At 34.8% G+C, this 19,476-nt stretch overlaps 1 protein-coding gene across 2 annotated transcripts in view; it reads left to right on the top strand.

Annotated features, from left to right (window-relative positions):
* The window catches only part of LIPI (lipase I), a 131,123-nt gene that overhangs the window by 66,489 nt on the left and 45,158 nt on the right, over positions 1-19,476 (top strand). The gene's annotated exons all lie outside the window — the stretch shown is intronic.

Raw genomic sequence — 19,476 nt, 5'->3', positions numbered from 1 at the left:
CCCTGGAAGGCATCTTAGACTTTAAGAGCCTCCACACAGGAACAATACTAAGGGTAGGGATCCCTGGGTGGCGCAGCGGTTTGGCGCCTGCCTTTGGCCCAGGGCATGATCCTGGAGACCCGGGATCGAATCCCACGTCGGGCTCCCGGTGCATGGAGCCTGCTTCTCCCTCTGCCTGTGTCTCTGCCTCTTTCTCTCTCTGTGTGTGACTATCATAAATAAATTTAAAAAATTAAAAAAAAAAGTAGACTTAAGGGATCCTGGGGGTGGGGCCAAGATTGCATTTTGCCCTTAGCAAAGTATTAACATAAAAGCCTTTGAATCCTTAGAGGAACGTTCCTCTGCCTGTTTTAAGGACTTGTCAACATGCTGTCTCGGGCTCCTGCTTTGTCCTCTGCTAGTCCTCCATGCCCCCATCACAGGGCACTTGTAGCCGGATCCAATGTCTGTGTCAGAGCTGTACTTTGTATACAGTGACCAGGGTGAAGAATTAATTATTACTTGAGAAGGATTAGGGGGAAAAATCCTTAAAAAAAAAAATGCAGATAAAAGAAAGGGGAAAGAAAACCCGCTCAGAATCTCAATAAATTGATAAATCAACTGCCAACTGTTAATATGGTTTCCTTTCTGAAGAATCCATAGATCTATGAAAGACCCTAAAAATATCCTTAAATATACAAGTAATCAGGACATCGTTTAGCTTTTAGTTAGGAGTGGGGTTAATTCATTTTGCATTGAGGGGGCCTGAGTTTACTTGGTTGGTGGACCAAAAAAAAAGTCCCATCTTTTCTTTTTTTTTTTTTTATTTTTATTTATTTATGATAGTCATAGTCACAGAGAGAGAGAGAGAGAGAGAGACAGAGACACAGGCAGAGGGAGAAGCAGGCTCCATGCACCGGGAGAGCCCGACGTGGGATTCGATCCCGGGTCTCCAGGATCGCGCCCTGGGCCAAAGGCAAGCGCCAAACCGCTGCGCCACCCAGGGATCCCAAGTCCCATCTTTTCTAATGAAAAAGAACACATCTTTGGAATCCTGATTTCTATTTTAACTCTGACATGATTGAATTTTAATTAAATTAATTTTTATGATTTTAAATAAATGATTTCAGTTTTTGGAATTCAAGTTCTAGTTCTTAAGAAATGGATTGGGCTAATGTAATTACAATACTTCATTTAGTAAATATTTTTTTATTAATAGATTTTTTTTAATGCTTACTATGTTCCAGACGCTGTCTTTAATTCTTGGGAACCAAAATTTAAGAATAAAGATTGTGGAGGCCAAGAAAAATTAAGGCCATCCCACCTAAAGTTTAGCATTAGCACAAGTACAGCCATTTTAGGCCCCTGTGAATAAGAGCTGAACTTTATGGGAAAAACTGCAGAATGTCCTCAATGTCCTCAGCAGGTAATCCTATATCAGAAAGACAACAGAGCTCAGAATTGCCCTCGGCAGAGAATCCCATATCAGAAAGACGACAGAGCCCACGCCCTGGTAGAAAGTCCCATATTAGAATGAGAACAGAGCTCAATGCCCTTAAGCCCCATATCAGAATGTAACTTGGGAAATTCTTCCACCCCTTCTGAAAATCCCCTAGACCAGCCTATAAAAAACCCAGCTGTAACCCACTTTGGGGTCCAAGTCCCTCCTCCGCTGTGTCAGGTATACTTGGACCCAAGCTCGAGCTTGCTAATAAACCCTCGTGTGCTTGCATGGGTGTGTCGGCTCCTTGGTGGTTTCTCAGATTCGCAATCTTGGGCACAACAAAGATCTGTTCTCCTGAATCTTTCAGCGTAATGAGAGAGACAGGCTTCCTATACAAATGCATAACAAAATCATGTGTCAACTTCAATAGTCACCTTCTGTTCATATTATAAATAGATAAATCCTTTCTCCATTTTTCCTTTCTTCAGTCATCAACATTGTTGTAGTAGGGTAGGAGGGGATTAAGGACACTAGCACAATGTAGTTATATAGCAAATATATGCTCATAAAATGAATGGATACCTGAAGGTCTCAATTATGTGTAATACTATTGATTTTTAAAATTCATTTCTCATAAATCTTATCCAAATGAACATAATTCTTTAATGTCCTCTCAGTCAGCTGCTCTGGGACTTGGATCTTCTTGTTTCACTGTAAAGTTTGTAGTGCATATATATGATTGTAAATGATAGAAACCTTTAGCTATATTTATAAATAACAATCATGTTGTCTTGCTGATACAGGGGAGGTTGATTCTTGTCTCACGGAGTCGAAGAATTAATCTCTCGGACACAGGAGAGTGAGTAAAGTGATAGAAGTTTATTAAGCAGAGATACAGAGAAAGCTCTCAGAGGGGAGAGGGGTCCTGACAGTGTTGCCACTGAGGGCTTTTTGGCAGGCCTTTTATTGGGAACCTAACCAGGGAACCCAAGGCCTTTAGATGTCTTTGTGCTGTCTCAAGTGATTGACATATGGCTGTTTTGAGGTCTGGTGAATTTCTGGGATTGTTTGGTAATTGTCAAAGGGTGATATTTCAGAGCTAGGGAGCCTAATTTATTTTATTCTGTTTTTACTGTCTTATCTGTTTTCTTGGGATAGGTAGGAGCCTCACTCTGGACCATTCAGTGTCCTTGGGATTTATAGAAGCCTGACTCTGGGCCTTTCCCTTATCTTTCTCTGCCTAGCCCCATCAACAACTAACTCATACTTCCATCATTGCTATATTGAAGTTTGCACCATACTTTTTTTTTTTTTTTTTTTTTTTTACAAATGTAGATGATTTTGGTGTTCTTATCACAACCTCTTTTTTTGGCAGCACTTGAGTTTATGGTGCTTTTATTTCTAGGATACTTTTTTTTAATGTTATAAGCTCTGAAAGTCAGCTCATGCAGTTAGCTGTTTATTCAGCATTTGACCTAAATATATATCATTTTTCTAATTAAGCTTACTGTATTTCCTAACTTATTTTGAATGAACACACCGTAATAACCTAGCAGTGATGGGGGAACAGGGCTAGCTGAGAACAAAGCACAGCTGATATCCCACAGATGACCCCCTTCTGGGTGGAATATGTGTGACATTCCTCAGGAGGCTTCCAATTGTCTTAATGCCTTGCTAGAGGGTAAAGCAATCTTTAACTTGACAATGGCAAGGCCTCCATTATCTTGTAGGTCCTCGGTAGTATATGAAAATCCTTTTGAAATCTCCTTTTTCCTTATCTCCCCCAACTCCCAGGTATATAATTAGCCACTCCTCTCACAGGCCAGGGACAGCACCTCTTCCTGTCCACAGGTCCTGTCCCCGTGCTTTTTTTTCTTTTTTTTTTTTTTTTTGTAATTTTTTTTTATTGGAGTTTGATTTGCCAGCTTATAGTATAATACCCAATGCTAATCCCATCAAGTACCCCCCTCAGTGCCATCACCCAGTCACCCCATCTCTCTGCCCACCTCCCCATTCACTACCCCTTCTTGTTTCCCCGTGCTTTAATAAAACCACCATTTTGCACCAAAGATGTCTCAAGAATTCCTTCTTGGTCATCAGCTCTTCTTGGTCATTGGCTCCGGACCTCACCTATATTCCAAAATTTTAACAGTAGCTAAAAAATAATTTATTCTTAGCATTTCCTGAACCATTAGTCAAATATTAGATTTAGTGGGTTAAATGTGCAGAACACTATAAAGAATTAGCTTTTCTTCACTCATATCAGGATGTTTTATACTCCTGACAATATATTCAAAAATGAAAATGTTTATATATATATATATAGAATATATGTAAAACTATAAGCTATGTATATAAATAAATCTAACTATCTAAAACTAGAGCTTCTTTCTCCCTTTATTTCTCCCTTTCTTTGCCCAACTGCACCTAGATTAGCTGACTGCCCAGATGTGTGGTGCCATAGTTCCATAGATACACCTTTCTCAAGCTCTCCTCATTGTGAATTGCTATAGGGTGAATATATTGCAATACTAAGACAATCCCTAACACCTGTGGGTGTGTCATAAATAGTTGTTGACATAATGCAGTTTGAAAAAATGAACATCTCTACTTTGTATGTCCAACTACATTATGCCTGGAAATCAGTACATGCTTCATAAAAGCTACATGGATGAATGAATGAATGAATGAATGAATGAATGAATGAATGGAGAAACTTGATAAATTAGTATTAAGGGACTCTAGTGATGCTTTTTCTAAAATAGACCTCACTTTTGTCTTCACTTTTTTTTCTCTACCCTCAGTTTTTCTTTATTCTGATTCTCCTAACCATATTTTTCCTAAATAAATATAGCTTTTTTTGTTTTACTTGTATTTGATGCTTATTGTAAAGAAATATTTTTGATGTTTAAAGAGATAAATAAAGTAAAAAACATCAGTAAATCTACTACAGAGGGCGGCCCTGATGGCCCAGTGGTTTGGCGCCGCCTTCAGTCTGGGGTATGATGCTGGAGACCTGGAATCAAGTCCCATGTTGGGCTCCCTGCATGGAGCCTGCTTCTCTCTCTGCCTGTGTCTCTGCCTCTCTCTCTCTGTGTCTGTCATGAATAAATAAATAAAATCTTTAAATAAATAAATAAATAAATAAATAAATAAATAAATAAATAAATCTAATACACAGAGAAAAACATTTTGGAGGAATACCTTCCTAACTTTGATCAATGCATGCATGTATACCTCAAACAAATTTTAGGAAAATAAATATTACTATACATATTCTTTTTTAGCTTGCCTTTTTTCCCCTTGAGTTACATAATATATACTATACTAATTAATATGGACTTATCTACATCATTAATTTTAATCCACAGTATGTATATAATTAGGCATTTACATTGTTGCCATTTTTTGGCTATTATAAAAATACTGAGATTAACATCCTTGCTTCTAGGTCTTTGTGAACATGTGTAAGTGATACAGGAGAGCTTGGTTATTGTCTTACAGAGTTGAAGAATGAATCTCAAGGACAGAGCAGAGTGAGTAAAATGACAGTTTATTAAATAAGGATACAGAGAAAGCTATCAGGAAATGAGTGGGGTCTTGACAGGGTTGCCACTGAAGGTTTGTAGGGTTGGTCTTTAATTGAAAGCCAACTAGGGAACATAAGTCCTTTTAAAATATATATTGATATCACCACTGAGTGAGGACTAGTGATAAAATCTTTAATGGCTTATTTCTTTGTGGTCCAGTTATTCTTTTTTGGTCACAGATGACTGTCATAAAAGACACCCTCCCTGACCATAACTAGGGCAGGATGGTCTGACTTGTTCTCTTATCTCTGGTTTCCTTACACTTCAGCATTTTTGGGATTTTTGTGAGTCTGATTCCATGGCCCCCTGCTTATCTCTTCCTACCCAGCCTTGTTTGACCCTAACTCATTACTATTTCTGTAGGAAAATATTTTGGATGTTTGATTGCTGAATCAAAAGTTAGACAATTGAACATTTTGATACATATTGCTAAATTATACAAAAAGATTGAGCTAACATACAGTCTGATATACAATGACTCCCCCATCTCAGTATATATTACTCAACTACCTCTTATAATTACCTATAAAGTGCCAAGAAGCATACCCGGTACATAGGGCTAAATCAATTTTATATCTTCCTTATCATCTTTATCATCACTTTTTTAGTATTATTTATATTGTATCCATGTCTGTAAGCTTAAATTTTTTTTTTATTTCTAAGGAGGACTAAATAAGCTCAGAAATATTTTCTTACTAAGCTGTAGATATGGGCAGCCCGGGTGGCTCAGTGGTTTAGCATCACCTTCAGCCCAAGGCCTGATTCTGGAGACCTGGGATAGAGTCCCATGTTGGGTTTCTTGCATGAAAACTGCTTCTCCATCTGCCTGTGTCTCTGGCGCAATCTCTGTGTCTCTCATGAATAAATAAATAAAATCTTTAAAAAAAACCTATATATATATATATATACTGTAGATATTTTACAAAATTTGTTATTTCTCAATATTTTGCTATTTAATGCAATGAACATTAATCTCAATTTTATCACTATTGGCAGTTAAGTAAAAATATGAAAACAGTATAGGTTTTTATATTTTGAAACTCTGATATGCGTTGTACTGTCTTAAATACCAAGTTGATATTTTCAATATGAGTTCTTCAGAATGGTAAAGATGGAAATAAGGTAGAAGATGAATATTTCAATGTCACATCAAAAGCACAAAATAAAGAAAAATTATGTTAAATAGGAATGATTTATCTTTTATCTTTTAATTTTAAAATGATTTTAAACTTTTTAAGAATCTCTTTTGGTATGCCTAGGTGGCTCAGCAGTTGAACATCTGCCTTCCACCCAGGGCATGATCCCAGAGTATCAGGATAGAGTCCCACATAGGGCTCCCTGCATGGAGCCTGCTTCTCTGCCTGTGTCTCTGCCTCTCTCTCTGTGTCTCTCATGAATCAATACATAAAATCGTAAAATAATAATAATAATAATAATAATCTCTTTTAACATGTATGGCAATTACATTACCTAACTTCCCTCATTCTGAAATGATGTGGTTAATTCCTGTCTTTGTTAGAGAAGTGCATTGTTACAGTTAAGTGATATGGAAGAACCTATGTTATTTGGTGGTCTCCAGTCAAATTGTAGTAGTGGACGCCTTCTAAAAATGCAATCTTACATCGAAACCCTATAGATCAGACAGTTGAAATTGGTGATTTAAAAATTTTTCATGGTTTTTCAATGAATACTTCCGTTTGTTTGTGGATTCTTTGAAATACTTCCCAGACCTCAATTAGTTTCTGCTGAATGATGATATGAATTAGACACTTATGTTCTTAAAGTATCTTTGGAAATTTATAGACACTTGGATTTTCAAAAAACAAGTATGATTTTTGAACTGATAACGCATGTACATACAACAGTTCTCTATTTTCTAGACCTACTAAAGTCTATTTCTAGAGGGAAAATAAGGGGACAAAATGAAGTAAACGTGAGGAAAAGATATAATAATTTTAAAATGTTTGTTAAACAAAAATATTGTTTTTATTTTCCAATTGTAGAACTCAAGAGACAAGCTAGCATTTTGAATTTTAAAATAGCCACTGAGTTTGGGTTGCAAACTTACACAAACATGAAAAGGTCATATTTTATATTTGACAGCTTGATGGATACAGATTTTATTATTGATTTTATGGTATACGAAGACAACTTAGTTTGTAATCAAAATGAACATGAACCACAACGTTTTCTGACTCTTTCCATTTCTAGCATTTTTTAACATCACATTTGCTCTAGGCTTCCAACACACATATTCTTCCTGGCCACTTCTGAAATCTTGAGGTTAAGAGGAATAAAGAAAGGTATAATTACTTTTTCTTTGCCTTAAATTAAGCGTGGGCAGCTGTTTGTGACTTCTTACAGAGTTTTGACTTAAAAATCCTCTCACCACCATAAACCAGATGAGAGAAAACAAATCACCTTACCTTTTCTACAAACAGGGAGGAGCTATAACCTACCAGACTCTGAGAGTCTTACCAAAGAGAAACCTTAACGAATTTCAGAATTTCCTTTTTTTTGAATCTGAGTGCTGCCTTTGGGTTTATTGGATTCCAGATGAGAGCATACATTTTTCTCTGTTTGATGAGCTGGGCAACATCTGGTAAGAACTGAATAATTTGATTTATCTTATCAAATTGTAAAATAATCAGTATGGTCTTCTGATTCTGGAATAAAGAATTCTGACATCATAGTATGAAAAAAATAGTATGATTTTGGCTAATATATCAAATGGGTAATTATGAAGAAAGTTTGTATATATGTGTGTGTGCATGTTTCTCACATTGTATATTCTGTATTTTATTTACTTTACAGAAAATTAATGACTAGAAAACCTTTTACAAGAAAATGTAGAGAACAGAAATATTCAAAAGAAAGACTTCAGTAATAGAGAAATGAATTCAATATTTGAAAATCATGACACTGTACATTTTGTTTCAACTTCAATGCTCAAATAATCTACTTGTGAGGAAAATTTTTACATAAATTGTCAATTGCAAAGCAAACAAAGATACTATGCCTCTTTTTTTTTTTTTTTTTTTTTTGCCCTTTTATGACAAAGTGTAACAAAAACCAAACTGGTTTATAGTAATGAAATAGAACTTTATTCTCCTGGTTTACTGGTTTATGGTAATAAAGTTTATTAATGTTAGTAATATCATTTACTTCTTTCTGGTAATAAAGTAGAACTAGAACTACTTGTTCTACCTTATGGTAATAAGTAATTTAAAATTCATGATGAATAGATTTTTGTCCCTTTGTAAAGACAGATGATTTTCTTTGTTTTAAATTTCCTTTAAAAATTACTTTTGAGGGGGATCCCTGGGTGGCTCAGCGGTTTAGCGCCTGCCTTCGGCCCAGAGCGGGATCCTGGAGACCTGGGGGTCAGTCCCATGTCGGGCTCCCTGCCGGGAGCCTGCTTCTCCCTCTGCCTGTGCCTCTCTCTCTCTATGTCTATCATGAATAAATAAATAAAATCTTAAAAAAAGAATTATATTTGAAAGCATCATTGAATAACCTTTAAATATAAACCTAGAAATTCAAAATATTTGTTTCTTTTCAATTGGATATTTAAATTAATCAAATTCGATAAATGAGTTTTATTTTCAAATGCAGAATCTAAATGGTATTAATGTGCAGCTTATATTTTTCTCATTTAGATGTTTCTTGATAGGCAGGTTTTATATTTGTGTAATGTATGGTAGTGGCATCTTAATTTAGAAGTCACAGAAATTTAAAATCTAGGCCCCTAACTTTGTGTCATTTATAGTTTACATCATTTTAGTATCATAGTTCATACTCCAAACTCATGCAGCAGAATTTCTAAGATTATTGTTTTTTTTAAATATTTTATTTGTTTTAAATTTTTATTTATCTATGATAGTCACACACAGAGAGAGAGAGAGGCAGAGACACAGGCAGAGGGAGAAGCAGGCTCCATGCACCGGGAGCCCGATGTGGGATTCGATCCCAGGTCTCCAGGATCTCGCCCTGGGCCAAAGGCAGGCACCAAACCGCTGCGCCACCCAGGGATCCCAAGATTATTGTTTTGATTAGTAGTTGAGAATTACCTAAAGTTTCAATTGGGAAAACTGATATAATTACTATGTGTCTGTCTCTGTTGCCTGAAAGAGAATAGCAGGCCTTTTAGATATTGATGACAGTAAGTAGAAAATAAGGAAATTAAAGATGTCAGTTATTCTCAAAATCATTTGTAACCCATGCAGGCTCTCAGTGCTTCCTCTTCCCTTGAAATCCCACGTGTCTAGGAAATTATTGAATTTTCAGTAATTAATTTCATCTAAGTATGTTTTATTCAAAATATAAATTCTCCTCCCTTCTCTGTAGAGATTCTGGTATATGCCTCGTAAGGAGCCCATCTCACACTCCTCAACATGAAAATCATTACATGATTACATCTGCCTTCAAAAAAAGAAAAACATTCTGAAACACAGATTATCAGATTATCAGATTTTTAATGGAAGGGCACCTGGGCGGCTCAGTTGATTTCAGCTCAGGCCATGATCTCAAGGTCCTAGGCTCAGCCCTGGGTAGAGCTCCAAGTTGAGCCCATATAAAGTCTCACATGGGCTCCAATGCTCAGCAGGGAGTCTGCTTGAGTATTCTCCTCTCCATCTTCTTCTGCCCCTCCCCTGGCTCATGCTCTTGTTCTCTTTCTCTCTCTCAAATAAATCCTAAAAAAATTTTTTTAATGAAAGAAAAGAGAATGGAGAGGTAGCTGAACAAACTGTATAGGTATGTATCTATATGCATATATATTCAAGTTATATGCATATATTCTTAGTACAATTTCTGATTCATATTAAGCGCTTTCTTTTTTAAGATTTTATTAATTCATGAGAGACACAGAGAGGCAGAGACATAGACGGAGGGAGAAGTAGGCCCCTCCCTGGATGGGGATCATGCCCTGAGCCGAATGAGGACGCTCAACCACTGAGCCATCCAGGCATCCTCATATTAAGGGCTCAAGTGGTAGTTGTAGTTGCAAGTGTCAGCAAATATATCTGTGATGGGCCAGATGGTCAATATTTTAGACTTTGAGGGCCATACAGTCTCTGCTGCATCTATTCAGTTCTGCCTTCATATGGAAACTTCTGTAGATAATTCGTAAACTAATGAGTATGGTTGTGTTCAACTAAAATTTATTATAGACAATTACATTTGAATTCATTCAAGTTTCACATGTCACAAAATATTATTATTTTAATTCTCTTTTTCACCATTTAGAAATGTAAAAACCTGTCTTATCTTGCCAGCCAGATTTGGCCTTAAGGCCAGTTTGCCAGCATTCATGTTCCGGTAACTTGGAAGAGATGTGAAAGACTGATTAATTCTTCTTTCTCATTTACAGTTGAGGACAGTGAAATTCAGAAAAAAATGGAGTCATTGTTCTAAGATGATAACACTTATAATGTGTAATATAAAATACTTGAGAATATTGTTTAAAATACAGATTCTTATCCATAGGCTGGAAGTGAAGCCCTAAATTCTACAATTCTGATAAACTCCCTTGTAATGCCTGTGGGTATGTGGGACTACATTTTGTGTAGGGAGAATATTGAAAGATCCTTGTAGGGCAATGATCTTTCCAAAATCCATGACACTCTGAGCTCACTGGCTCAAGAAATGTATCGTTTTTCTCTACTTTGTATAAAATTTTTTATTTGTTTATTTTTTTAAAGATTTTATTTATTTATTCATGAGAGACACAGAGAGAGAGAGAGAGGCAGAGACACAGGCAGAGGGAGAAGCAGACTCCATGCAGGGAACCTGATGTGGGACTCGATCCCCGGACTCCAGGATCCCGCTCTGGGCCGAAGGTAGGCGCTAAACCGCTGAGCCACCCAGGGATTCCCTGTATAAAAATTTTTAAAGATTTGTAAAATTTTTTTTTAGATTTGTATAAGTTTGTATAATTTGTATCAAAAATATTTCTGATGTGACTTGTAATTTATTTCTACTGATCTGCTAAAATCAGACGCCTACAAGCAACTTTAATTTACTGTACCAATGTTTCTTTAAGAGTGACATGCAAAAAAAAAAAAAAAAAAAAAAAGAGTGACATGCAAGAACATGGAATTTGCATTTAAAAGACCCAGATTCAAGTCCTGATGGCTTGTTTTCTCAAGGCCAAGTCACTTAATCTCTGTGAACCTCAGTTTCATCATTTTTAAATGGAAGTAAAAGTTATAATACTGTCTCACTGTGTTGCAAAGCTCAAAGAAGGTAACATAAATGTGTGATTTGGTCAATCATAAGTTACATTAGAATGATCCAGTGTGTTTTATTCCATATACATTTTCTCTGTAAATGTCTCAGATTAATTTTCAGGTGGAGGCCTTCACACTATCTACCTGTATACAGTTGGGGTAGACCTGTATGGACTGTGGGTTTCAGAATCTCCTGGGTTATGCATTTTAAAATGCAGATTTACTTACTAAATCAGAATCTCTGCAGATGGTGCCAGGAAACTATATTTTAAACAACTTTCCCAGTCATGTTTACATTTTTAAACCCATGCTTGAGAATTCTTGATTTAAAGACTTTATCGAACATCTACTTTATTTTGTTTTGTGGTCAGCTTCATTTTTCACAACTTTCCAAATATGTGCAGAGTTGGAAGAATTACTGATAAAATATCTTGGTTACTTTTGACTTGTTAAATAAGTGTATATTTTCTAAATGTGCTTCGATTGTTTCAGAACCAGAAAAATTAAAGATATTTCTACATCTTATTTTACCTTCCGTCCCTAGCCTTCAGAGATATTAAAGTTCTATCTGGGGACGTCTGGGTGGCTCAGCGGTTTGACACCGCCTTCAGCCCAGGGCGTGATCCTGGAGACCCGGGATCAAGTCCCATGTCAGGTTCCCTGCATGGAGCCTGCTTCTCCCTCTCTGCCTCTCTCTATCTCTCATGAATAATAAATAAAATCTTAAAAAAAAAAAAAGTTCTATCTAGAGTTTTTTGTCATAACTGACTATGGCCGTATAAACCTCTGTTTTTATAGGCAAAAGGTCAGTTTATTGTTTTGTACCTGACATTTTGCTGGCCCCCAAAGGTCTTCATTCTTGTTATTACATATGAATATAATTGAGCTAGTGAACTTATGTTGTTCAACTGTTTACATAGTAACTTTAAAAGGCATATATCAGAATCTCTATGGAGACGGGAGGAGAATATATAATTTGAGCAAAACATACTTACATGAAATTAATTACTGAAAGTTCTGTGTGTTTAGTTGATTGCCAGATATTCACTGTTAAAAATCCTGTGATAAATATTGATGCTAATAGTGAGTATAAAAATAAAAATGATATGAGAATATTATTTCATTAATCTTTATTTGATTTTTAAGATTAGGTGCACTTTGATAATTTAATGAGCCATTTTCATATTTATAAAATATCTTTATATTTTTCTCTTAATATTCAATCAGGTATTTTTCTTCATTTATACTTTATATATATCAATTCCCTTCATACTTTGCATTGAAAATATTTCCCTTGCTTATGTATTCTTGTCTTTTGTGTATAGTATGTATGTATAGAAGTTTGAAATTTGTGTGCTATGAAATCTATCAGTCTCACACTTTATGGTTTCTTTTGTTTTTATGCTAACAAGTCATTCTTCAAACCAAGGTCATGTACATATTAACTGTATTCTTCTAGTTCATATAATTTAAATTTTACATGGAATTTTAAAATAGAACTAGAATCAATTATCCTAGTCATTATTTATTTAAAAATCCATTATCTTTGACTATGAATTGCCATAGTTATCATGGGTAATATAGTTTATTTCTGGGTGTTCCCATTCTATTCCATTTATCTATATATCAATTCTTAATTCAGTTTCAGGGACCTCTTTTAATTGGTGTATAATATAAACATAATTTTAATCATGTCCCTTTCTTTATTTTTAAAATATCATTCATTTTCCTTGAGCATTTATCTCCTCCCTGGAGACATCTCATTGAGACCTTAATTCAGAATCACATTACACATATAAGTTAATATGAATAGAATTGATTTAGTGATAATAACTCTCCCATTCTGGATCGTGGTACATTTCAGTATTTATTTGAATCCTTTCTGTTCCTCTGTAAGGTTTTTAAGGTTTGTAATTTTCTTTTAGGAGTACTGTATATTTCTTTTTTTCCTCTTGGTCTTCTTTTCTCTGTCTCTTCCTCCTTTTCTTCATCCTCTTCTCCTCCTCTTTCTTCTTTTCCTCTTTTCTCTTCCTCTTTTCAAAGGGCTAGTTAACTTGCTAAAGAAATAAGGAATTTATTATCTTGTATAACTGGAAAGTTTTACATTAAACATCAATGGATCCAAATACTGGAAAAAAAGATTGCCCTCTGTAGCATCAGGATGTGTTTCCTTACTGCTTGAAATCTGGAAAGAAGGAGGCCACTTTTTCCTCTCATTGTCTATGTCAACTCCCCCCAAAAGGGTCCTGAATTCTACATGCTTCTGTGGTCTAAACCTGGATGTGGGCTGATTGGGTATTCAGATTGGCCCAGGATGAAAGGAGAGCATGTCTTTTTATGGTTAGCTCTAAAAATACACTTAGTGTTGGGGAGAGGGTTACTTATCAAAAAGAAAAGCTGGAAAACTGAGAAAATAATCTATTTACAGAAATATTATAGTTATATTTTTGTGTGTTTTAGTATTTTTCTTTTATTATATTTTATATTGACTATTGCTAATATGAGCAGCCAAGTCTAATGATTTTTGTATACTGATATGTCTTTACTACAACTTCCCATCGAATTAATTTTTTTCAGTTCCTATTTTCACATATTTAGATAGAATATTATATCACATTAAAGAAGTAATAATGTATGCATCTGAGGATTACATCATATTTATTTTTCTTATATTATTGCTAGGTTAAAATGTGTGACAGCAGATGTTTTTATACTTCCTTAATTTTAATGGAAATGTCACTAGTGTTTAATCATTAATATAATAATTGTTATTGGCATGAAATAGGTAAATTTTATTATTGTAATAAAATATACTATTTTTAATTTATGTAAAATAATATTAATTAAAATTAATCTTTCTTGTCCTGGCCATATGCTGTGGACTGTGTATGTAATGAGTGTATTATTTGGGAATTTTCCTTTTAAATTGTTGAATGAGATGTAATAATATATAGTTCATGTATCTATCTGTGTGCATATTTGTCCTGTGTTATGTTTGAAATTAGAGGTATTCTAGCTTTTAAAAATAATTTATTAAACTTTATATTTTTTTATGCCTTGTAAAAAACTAGACCCTCACTGTAAGTTTTTTTTTTAAACTTAACTTTATTGAGGTATAACATATATGGCAAAATGTACTCATTTAGGAGTATACTTTGATGAATTTCAAAGAATATGTGCACTGCATTTTACCTGGCATGTAATAGTCTTATCAATCAAAATATAAAACATTAACTGCAGGGATAGCTGGGTGGCTCAGTGGTTGAGAGTCTGCCTTCAGCTCAGGGTGTGATCCTGGGGTCTTGGGATGGAGTCCCACATTGGGCTTCCTGCATGGAGCCTTCTTCTACCTCTGCCTGTGTCTCTGCCTCTCTCTTTCTCTCTGTGTCTCTCATAAGTAAATAAATAAAATCTTAAAATAAAAAAATAAAACGACTGCATCCCAAAAGTTAGCTCTTTGCAATTAATCCCCTCTCCACCTCTCGTTCTAAACAAATTTGATCTGCTTTCTGATACTCTAGTTTAAATATCCCTTTTCTAGAATTTCTTACAAATGGAATTAAACAATATGTACTCTTTTGTTTCTGGAGTCTTTTGTTCAGCATAATAAACACTTGGAAGTGATTTTTTAGGTCATAAAAGTACATATGTAACATTTTAAGAAACTACCAAACTGTTTTCCAAAGTATTGTACCATTTTGTCCCTGCCTCCAGCAATGAAGGATGCTTCAAGTTGCTTTACATCCTCATCTATACTTGGTTTTGTCAGTCTTTTTAATTTCAGCCATTCTAGTAGGTATGTAGTGATATATTATTTTAGTTTAATTTATATTTTTCTGGTGACTAGTGATATTGAGCATCATTTTGTAAGCTTATTGGCCATTATACCATCTTTTGTTAAGTATCTTCAATTCTTCTGATAATTCTTGAGCAATTGAGGTGTTGTGTTTTACCTATATGTGTATATAAACACACGCGTTCCTCCCCATCCCACATAGTTGGTTTTCAGGTGTGCATATTGCAAGCCTGCATATTCATATTTTTTGACAATGTCTTTTTAGGAACAGATGTGTTTAGTTATGACAATGTCCAATTTATCAGGTTGTTTCCTTTTATGTTTCACACTTACTGTAATCTTGTCTGAGAAGTCTTTGCTTACTTCAAAATTGTTATTCTCTCTCCATATTTTAGACACATAGCCTGCTTCCTGCCAAAGAATGAAGCTGAGTCAAAGCAAGCAGACTTGAGAGAATGAGAAGGAGAAAAGAGGACTCTTTTTTTAAAACTAGAGCTAGTTTAGCTCCCTCAAAACTAAATATGACCCTTCTAGGGTCTCTGTTGAATGTCCATGATGTTCTTTAAGATCCTTCCTACTCTGGCTAGCCAAAACTTTGTCTCTCAGAGTGCTGTGACCTTTGGAATTAATTGTTCAGCTTCGAGCTCTTCATGGAATGTTATTCTGTAAATGCGTAGGTTTGTATCTAGCAACCTACTCATGGGGATCCCTCTGCAGATTTCAGAGCTCTGCAGAGGCAGAGCTCCTTCCTTTGCAGCACTCTGATATAAATTCTAGTTGCTTTACCCTCCCTAAACTCCAATCTTTCCCCCCAGTTTACTAATACCACCATGCTTTCCATGGGCCCAACCTTCCTGCATGGCAGGAGACTATCTCCAGGCAGAAAGCTATTAGATTATAGTGTTCAAATAATTTATTTCCTTTCTTTTAGAGATCACAATTCTGAGCCCCTTTGTTGTCTAGTGCCTAAACTTTTATATATACATTTTATTCAGTGTTCTAGTTGTTGACAGAAGTAAGAGGAGTCTGGATATCTTTCATAACAGGAGTTGGATTCTATAAATCTAATTTAATTGTGGTAAAACATACAGAAAAATCACCATTTAAATAATTTTTAAGTGTACAGTTCAGTGGCATTAAGTACACTCACATTGGTATACAACCATTGCCCCTACCCATCTCCAGAATTTTGCCATCTTTCCAAACTGAAACTCTACCTATTAAACAGTAATTTCCCATTTTCTTCCCCTTCCCACCCCCTAGCAACCACTATTCTACTTTAGGTCTCTATTTGACAACTTTAGGTACCTGTGTCAATGGAATCACACAGTATTTATATTTCTGTGACTGGTTTATTTAAGTTACTAAAATGTCTTCAAAGATCTTCCATGTTGTAGCATGTGTCAGAATTTCCTTTTTAAAGGCTGAATAATATTCCATTGTATGCATATGCCAGATTTTGTTATAAAATTCATCTGTTGATGCTACTTGGATTGTTTCCTCCTTTTGGTTATAGTGAATGATGCTGCTATGAACATGGGTGTATAAGTATCTGTTTGAGTCTCTGCTTTCAGGTCTTTTGGGTATATACCCAGAAGCTGAATTTCTAGATTACATGGTTATTCTATTTTTATTTTTTTAGCAACATACCATTTTTCATCCCTATCAGCAATGGACAGGGTTCCAATTTTTCCACCACATACTTGCCAACAGTTGTTATTTTCTGTTTCTTGATAGTAGCCATACTTTTTTTTTTTTTTTTACTTTCAAATCCTAATAGATTTGAACTGGTATCTCATTATGGTTTTGATTTGCATTTCTCTAATGATTAGTGATATTGAGCATCTTTTCATGTTCTTATTAGCCATTTGCATATCTTTACCTGTATGCGACTCAAATCCTTTGTCAATTTTTTCATTGGTTGTTTATTTGTTGTTTTCATTGAATTATGGTTGATAAGGGATATAGATCCCTTATCAAACATTTTTTCCCACTTCCTGTGGGAATCTTTCCCTGTGTTACCTTTTCACTCTATTGATAATGTCCTTCAATGCACAGAAGTTTTTAATTTTGACGAAGTACAATTCATCCATATTTCTTTTATTGTCCATGCTATTTTTGGTAACGTTCAAAAGTCATTACCAGATCCAAAGTCATGAAGTTTTCTTTTGTTTTCTTCTAAGAGTTTTATGATTTTAGTTCTATCAATGTCCTTCATCTCTTGTAAGAATTTTTAACTTACAGTCTATTTTTCTATGTTGTAAGTATAGACATCCCAATCTATTCTTTCCCTACCCCACAACTTTATTGAGGAATAATAGACAAATATAATTGTGTATATTTAAATTGTACAATGTGATGATTTGATACACATAAAATTGTGGAATAATTGCTAAAATCAAGATAATGAATACATCCATCACCTCTCATAATTAACAGTTTTTTGTATGTGACGAAAATGCTTATGATTTACTCTCAGCAACTTTCAAGTATTGATATTAAATTATTACATGTCAATATACAATATCATATTATTAATGATAGTCACAATGTTGCATATTAGAGTCTCAGAACTTACTCATAACTGAAATTTTGCACCTTTTGATCTGTATCTCCCCACCTATCCCTCCCAAAACTCTGGTAACCACCATTCTATTATCTATTTCTATGAAATTGACTTTTTTTTTTTTTTTAGATTCCACATGTGTTACTATTTAGTATTTTTAAAAAAGATTTTATTTATTTATTCATGAGAGACACACACACAGAGAGAGAGAGAGGCAGAGACACAGGCAGAGAGAGAGAGAAGCAGGCTCCATGCAGGAAGACTCCAGTATCACGCCCTGGGCTGAAGGCAGGCACCAAGCCGCTGAGCCACCCCGGGATCCTGATACTATATAATATTTGTATTTGTTTTTCTCTGCCTGTCTTATTTTACTTATCATAATGCCTCCTAGGTTTATCTGTGGCACATGGCAGGCCTAACTTTTTTATGACTAAATAATATTCCACTATGTATATATACCTCATTTTCTTTATCCGTTCAGTCACTGGACATTTAGGTTGTATCCCTGCTCTCTTTTGGTAACTTTCTGCATTGAATATCTGTTTTCATTCCTAACACTTCAACCTATGAATGTCTTTAGATGTAAACTGTGTCTCTTATAGATAGCATGTATTTGGATGCTGCTGTTTTTTTATCCACTCTGTCAATCTATTTTTATTGGGCTTAATCCATTTACATTTAAAGTTATTACATAGGGAAGTAGTTACTTTTGCCACTTTGTTATTTGTTTTTATATGTCTTATACCTTATTTTTGTCTTTCATTTCCTTTATTACTGTCTTTGTGTTTAGTTGATTTTTTTGTAGTGACACATTTTGATTCCCTTCTCATTTTCTTTTGTGTAAAATTGTAGGTTATTTTCTTTGTGGTTATCATAGAGATTACATGTAACATCCTAGTTTTGATAATCTATATTAAATTGATAGTTTAACAACTTTAAAAAATAGACTTCAATAACAACTTTTACATAAATAGCTACTCCTTTACACCTCTGCTTTCCTCATTTTCACTTATTGATGACACAAATTTTATCTTTATAATGCATAATATTAACATAGATTTATAATTATACTTATGCATTTATCTTTTAAATTCTGTACAAAATAAAAAGTAGAGTCACAAAGCAAAATTACAAAAATACTGTTTTTTATATTTGTTCATAATTTGCCTTTTCCAGGGCTCTTTATATTTTCGTATGACTTTAAGTTACTGTCTAACACCCTTTCATTTCAACTCGAGGCTCCCGTTAGCATTTCATGTAGAACAAGTCTATGGTGTTAAACTCCCTCAGCTTTTGTTTGTCTAAGGATATCTTAATTTTGCTCTCATTTTTGAAGGACAGTTTTGCTGGACATAGAATTTAAGGTTGAATATTTTTCTCTTTCTTCATTTTAAATATATTAATATATCATCTGGCTTCAAAGTTTGTGCTGAGAAATCTGACAATCTAATTGGGGATTCTGATAAGTTTTTGATGCCTAGAACTTATTTTTCTACTTCTAACATCTACCAGAATTGAGTCAGTTCAATGTTTTTTTTTTTTTTTAATTTTTATTTATTTATGATAGTCACACAGAGAGAGAGAGAGAGAGAGAGAGAGAGAGAGGCAGAGACACAGGCAGAGGGAGAAGCAGGCTCCATGCACCGGGAGCCCGACGTGGGATTCGATCCCGGGTCGCCAGGATCGCGCCCTGGGCCAAAGGCAGGCGCCAAACCGCTGCGCCACCCAGGGATCCCCAGTTCAATGTTTTTTAGGAGTTTTAACATATTAATGTTTTTTATCATTTGAAGACCTGTTTTTATTTTCTCTACCTGATTTTAATATTATCAATGTAATTGATTATATGATGTCACAATAAAGCTAAACAAAAT

This window comes from Canis lupus, chromosome 31 (assembly GCF_003254725.2).
Source record: "Canis lupus dingo isolate Sandy chromosome 31, ASM325472v2, whole genome shotgun sequence".
NCBI lineage: Eukaryota > Metazoa > Chordata > Mammalia > Carnivora > Canidae > Canis > Canis lupus.
Note: the sequence above shows the minus strand (reverse complement) of the source record. Positions and strands in the feature narration are given on the sequence as shown.